The following is a 6,000-nucleotide window of genomic DNA, read 5'->3' as shown; positions in this document are numbered from 1 at the left end:
GGACACTTGCTCTCCGTCAGAAATTGGGAACCAAACTTTGTTCCGGTGGAATAAAAAATACATGCCATCATCATTTGAATCTGACTACCCCAATTACCCAAAAAGTTCTATGATAAAGAGATCCTGGAAAGGGTAGGGAAAAGGGTTGGAGGTTTGTTGAAAATTGATACGTGCACCTCTGCTACATTAAGAGGCAGGTATGCACGAATCTGCATCCAGGTACCTACCAAGGAAGTGCTACAAACGATGGTACTCATTAGGAAACATAAACAACCAATTGAGTACGAAAAGGGAGGGCAACATGTGCCAGGGGTGTAGGCGATTGGGTCATATACTCAAGAAATTCCCAAATCAGTGATAGATAAGGGTGAAGAACACAACGAAGACATCGTCAACCAACGAAGATGATGACTGGAAAGTGGTGGAATTCCCACGGAAAGCAAAACGAAAAGGGAGAACGGAAGTTTTCAAAACCCAGATATGACCGGAGACAACAAAGAACAAAGCAGGGAGTAGAAAGCGACCATCAGATTCAGGTAAATTCTCCATATTTAGTAGCCTATATGATTTTGAGGGCGGCAACAGAACTGTGGAACATGGCGACGCTAGGGCTTTGGGAATTTTGGGCCAAATGAAACAGGCCCAAAGCAAGCCACACGGGCCTCGTATAGATAGGCCCCATCAAGATAGGCATCTTAGGCCACATGTGCCCACGATACGATTGTCTGAGCCTACAACGCACAGCCCAAACCGACTGCACAATTCATAGCATGTGCCGAGTATAGAGCACACACAGGGCATGTGCCCCATCACTTACACACTTAACGCATCGCACGCAACCCAAGGGGGAAAACATACACCCATTTTGGGTATGAAAAATACCCCAAATGCAATCCTAAATATGATACCCACTGTGCTGACACAGATCAAATTCTGGGGTCTACTAATGGGGCTACACTTGTTTTCTCTAACAACACCACTAACACAGTGCAAAGGGAGAAGGATTTAATTAATCTCTCTCTCCCTCTCACATTATAACCAACCCTGTGTCCCATCATCACTCTCTCTCTACTAATTTGACTGACGTCGTCGGCTCTCAAAGATTTCTAATGATGTGAAATTTTCATGCATGGAAACCCAACGGAGAAGACCTTTTCTTAAAGGGAAATGAGGGCACATCTGAAAAAGTAAACTCCATTATCTTTCCAGACACTAACAATGGAGGAGGAACAAAACAACCCAACAAACAGCAGCAACATGCAGAACCAAAGGGAGGATCCAAATCTGATAAAGGTTCCATCCACCCCACTCTCTATGGATCACATTCCAACCTCATGGTTGGAGATGGCACTGCAAGGTATTTTTTTCCCTTGAACTTCTCGATAGGGACAATACCCATCTTAGTAGTAATTCAAAACCCCCACTACTCGGCATAGCTAGTCATAGTCAACCTCAACCATGCCTTGCTGAATTATGGGCACCAACTGTGGTTGGCAAATCTCATGCAAGCTCAGTTTGCACTAAGCCAACAAACAATGACAATAGATCAGCTAAGTCTTCTAATGCAACAGATAAGCCATGTCTTCCCCTTCTTCTCACTAGTCTCTCCAGGGGAGGGGATCCCCAGCCCATTCTTCTTCCTATGGACACCAGTGAGGACAAGGACCCCATCTCCGAAGATAGGGTTAGAAAATGTCCACGAGCACCTAGAAGCCACCAACATAGAAGTAGAGGAAATAATAGCAAGGCTGGGAGTGCCAAAGACGAAAGTTATGCTTCTACAACAGAAGAAATAATAGAGTTCAGAGGGCTTGAGGGAGAAATATTTATCGTACTATGCCCAAGAAGCATGGTAATACGTGGGATAAGCCTAAGACTAGCCTTAGAGACAAACTCAAGAGACTCAACTAACCTAAAACCAATAATGACCCAGTTAACTCCCCAAAATCATCAGTGGATGGAGAACCTAGAAAGACAAACAGTGAAGAGGAAATCCAAATGCCTGAAAAGAAAGCTACAAACCAACCCAAGGTAACCGATGAATTTCATAATATGGAATACTAAGGGGATTAACAATGGGGAATTTAGGAGATATTGTGTAGAGATGGTTAACATGCACAAATATGCCATGTTGGTCCTCTTGGAAACAAGGATGATTGAGCAGAAGCACCTCATTCAGGAGTTGGGATTCACAGGGCAAATTCAAAACCCTGTTGTAGGCCTATCAGGAGGCATTGTCAATATGTGGAAAAATGACATGCTGAAGATTGATGAAGTCTCCACCACTCCCTGGGGCATCAATGTCATGGTCAAGGTAACTCCCTCTTCCACCCCTTAGTTTTTCACTACTATTTATGCTAGTAACACTTATGCTAACAGAAGGGCCCTATAGGATCAGCTTAAAATTATCTCTGATGGTTATAAGGGGAGCTGGCTAGTAAGGGGAAACTGCATCTCTGCCCCAAGAGCTCACCTATTTTGGCACTGCCTGAACCACTGTAAGCTCATTGACTTAAGTTTTAAGGGGAGTAAATACACTTGGACTAACATGAGATAAGAATCAGTTAATCCTAAAGACTAGATATGTGTTTTTCCAATGATGATTGGATCCAGGATTATCCTTCCAGTAATGTGAGCCACCTCCCTAGAACACACTCTAACCACTTGTCACAACCCAAACCAATAGGCCGCGATGGGCACCCGGTACCTTACTCAACCGAGTACCAATATAACGTATCTTTTCGTATCATACTCTTATAGGTAAATGAGATGGAAAGATGGTCGTGAGACAAGTAGAATAAAACATGAGGAAATACTCAACTTGATATACCGACTTATACATATGACGTACGGGCCTATAAGGCTGACATAATCCTTTGTAAACTCGAAACATAGGCCGACAGGACCATACAAGCATCCGTATACATGACATCTGTCTACAAGCCTCTAAGAGTACATACTTATCATAAAGGTCGGGACAGGACCTCGTATACCAAAAAATACACGTCTAAATTATACTGACCAAATAAGCAACTCCGGAGCAAAAGGAGCGCACCAACATCTTTCGCTGAGCTGATAGCCTACTTGAAGAACTCTCGACCTGTCTATCAGAACCTGCGGGCATAAAACGCAGCGTCCCCGTGCAAAAGGGACGCCAGTACAAATAATGTACCAAGTATATAAGACAAATAAATAAGTACATAACAGACATAGAAGAAATATAGAGTAAATGATTCAACATGTAAGTCTGGATAATTCTGTAAATTATGAAGTACTTATAGTGTCATGCATATGCGTATGAATGTCATGTCGTGCATAGGTACATGTATTCATAACATCATCAAGCCTCTGAGGGCATCTCATCATATCATCTCGACCATTGTGGACAAATCATTAACGTATACCAGCTGATCAGGTGGTGGTGCGTATATAACGCCGTAACCTTTTTCATATCCCATATACGTATAATATACGTATATACACGTATATAACGTCATCTGGTCATGGGTCAATGTACCTGTATAAATGCATGAGATGCATAAGAAATTTGTTAATAAGATTTTCTCGTATTGCCATAAAAATCAATGTGCCTTTTGGATAAACTTGATCAAATACATATTTTTCTGAGACCCATGAACAAAAGATATAATAATAATTAACATGGAGAATCAAGAATATAGACACCCCTAGGATTTGTATGAATAGAGTCATTTATAAAAGTTGTGCATTTGCTCGTTTCGTTTATTTCGTAGGGATCATGCCAAAAAGAAAAGAGGGATAACCTTAATATACCTAAGCCGGTCCTCTTGACAATCCCTATAACACACCTCTTTTGTGATGAAATACGTAATGGAGGATCGAAGTAGGAAAAAATCTGTATAACTTCGCATGAATTCCTTGTTGAGGATTGCTACTTGGTAGATGTAGAATATCACATTTTGGTGAATTTGATCAAACTTTATATGGTTTCCTTACTGGACAATAACGTTTCCTTGTATCTCTTAATGAATTGCTAAAGAAAATTACTTTTCCATTTAATCTTTGTAAAGAATTCATGTGAATTCCATACATTAGTTTCCATATCTTAATTGTGAAATCCATACATCATGTTATTACTAAAGAATCCAAATTAAAGTCTTTATCCAAAGACACTTTATGTGTAGGCAAGCCTTAATGTGTCTTTATGACTCATCATTATATGGATGCCACTTTGGCTTAGTTAACGCCAAGTGGCAGCCCCAACATGGTCCTTATCCAATTAATCATAATTATTCCCACCATTAGTTAATTATCCACATAATTAAGAACTGTCTCAAATTACTTAAAATACTACTCACTTTTAATACACCTTACTATCATGGTTATATGGTACCTTGTATGACACTAGTTCAAAAATACGGGGTATTATAGCTTAGACCGAATTTTATCCCAACATGTCAAACTTGGACGAAAATTCATTTTCTTTGACTTGCTTCCCATCTCATCTACACGAATTTACTCATCACTTGTTTGAAATAGCATAATCCTTGTAATCTCCAAATAATATTTTCCTTGGACTCACTACTACAAAAAAGACCTTTGGCGGTAATTATTTAGCGGCAATAAGGCAATTGTTGCTAATAAATTCTTTAAGCTGAAAAATTAGCGGCACATGAGCATTAGCCAGTAAAAGATATCCTTTTATCGACAATAAAAATACAATTGCCGCTAAAAATTACTAATTTAATTTAATTTTTTATTATTTTAACGTTTCCCTCCCACAAAAAGAAAACAACATTCCCTCCAAATTTTTTGGACGACAATTATCGTTCCCTCCAATTAGAAACTTGTAGGAACTAGGAAAACATATTTCCCTTTAATAGAAACGGATACCGTCAATTGAATAGGAAAACCTAAATTGCTGCTGCGTCAATTTCCAGTACCTCATCGTCGATTTTTTTCCAGTTAAGTTCTCTCGTTCCTATGACCTTCTCTTCTTCCCTGTTAATTTCTCTTCTTCCCCTGTTAAATTGGTTGCTTGCAATCGTTTTGCAATACATTGTTGATTGATGCTGCTCGATTTTTATATGCATTGAACGATAGGAAAACCTAGATTGTTGTTGCGTCAATTTCCAGTACCTCGTCGTCGATTCTTTTCCAGGTAAGTTCTCTCGTTCCTGTGACATTCTCTTCTTCCCCTGTTAATTTCTCTTCTTCGCCTGTTAAATTGGTCGATTGCAATCTTTTTGCAATACAACGTTGATTGATGCTGCTCGATTTTTATATGGACTGAACGATTTACAGTGGATTGATGTTGCTCAATTATTTATTTGGATTGATTTACAATGGATTGATGGTTGATGCTGCTCGATTGATTATATGGATTGTTTTACAGAGGATCCTTTTGCTCGATTGTTTATGTAGATTTATTTACAATTGATTGATGATGCTTGATTGTTTAAATTGGCGTTGCCTTTTCCAACAAACTCTCGTTTAATCACTTTGATAGTGTTTGAAGACAGTGATTCATCCCAATTCTGAAATGGCAACCTTAAATATAGCAATAAGCAGAGTGTTTAATGAAAGAAAACAAACATCTGCGACAGAGTATTATAAGTGTAAAGCACAAGACGATACGTTTGGACATGATCTGCTTCCTATCTGTTTCCTTTTCTGGATGCATTTTAGGCTACACTTTAGTCTTCAGGAAGCAATTTAGAAAGCAAATAGTTAAGAGGCTTTGGTCTTTTATATTACAGTTAGGTGCATAATGGTATTTTGTATTCGAAAGGCTGACTAGAAATTAATCCAAACTGGAACTTTGTCACTGTCGACTAAGCAACTTGTCTTGTAGTATTTTTGTTTCTTTTCTGTCATCATGGTTAGGAATGACGACTTATTCGAATTCATATAATGACAACCTTTAACATAAAATATCTTACAAGCAGTAAATTTATGGTTCTCGATAGTTCATTTTTCTAGATCCTCTTCAACTTGCTGACTCCATATTTTTCCTCCACT

The sequence above is a fragment of the Nicotiana sylvestris genome, chromosome 4 (assembly GCF_000393655.2).
Source record: "Nicotiana sylvestris chromosome 4, ASM39365v2, whole genome shotgun sequence".
NCBI lineage: Eukaryota > Viridiplantae > Streptophyta > Magnoliopsida > Solanales > Solanaceae > Nicotiana > Nicotiana sylvestris.
The sequence above is the reverse complement of the archived record's forward strand: the minus strand, read 5'-3'. Positions refer to the sequence as shown.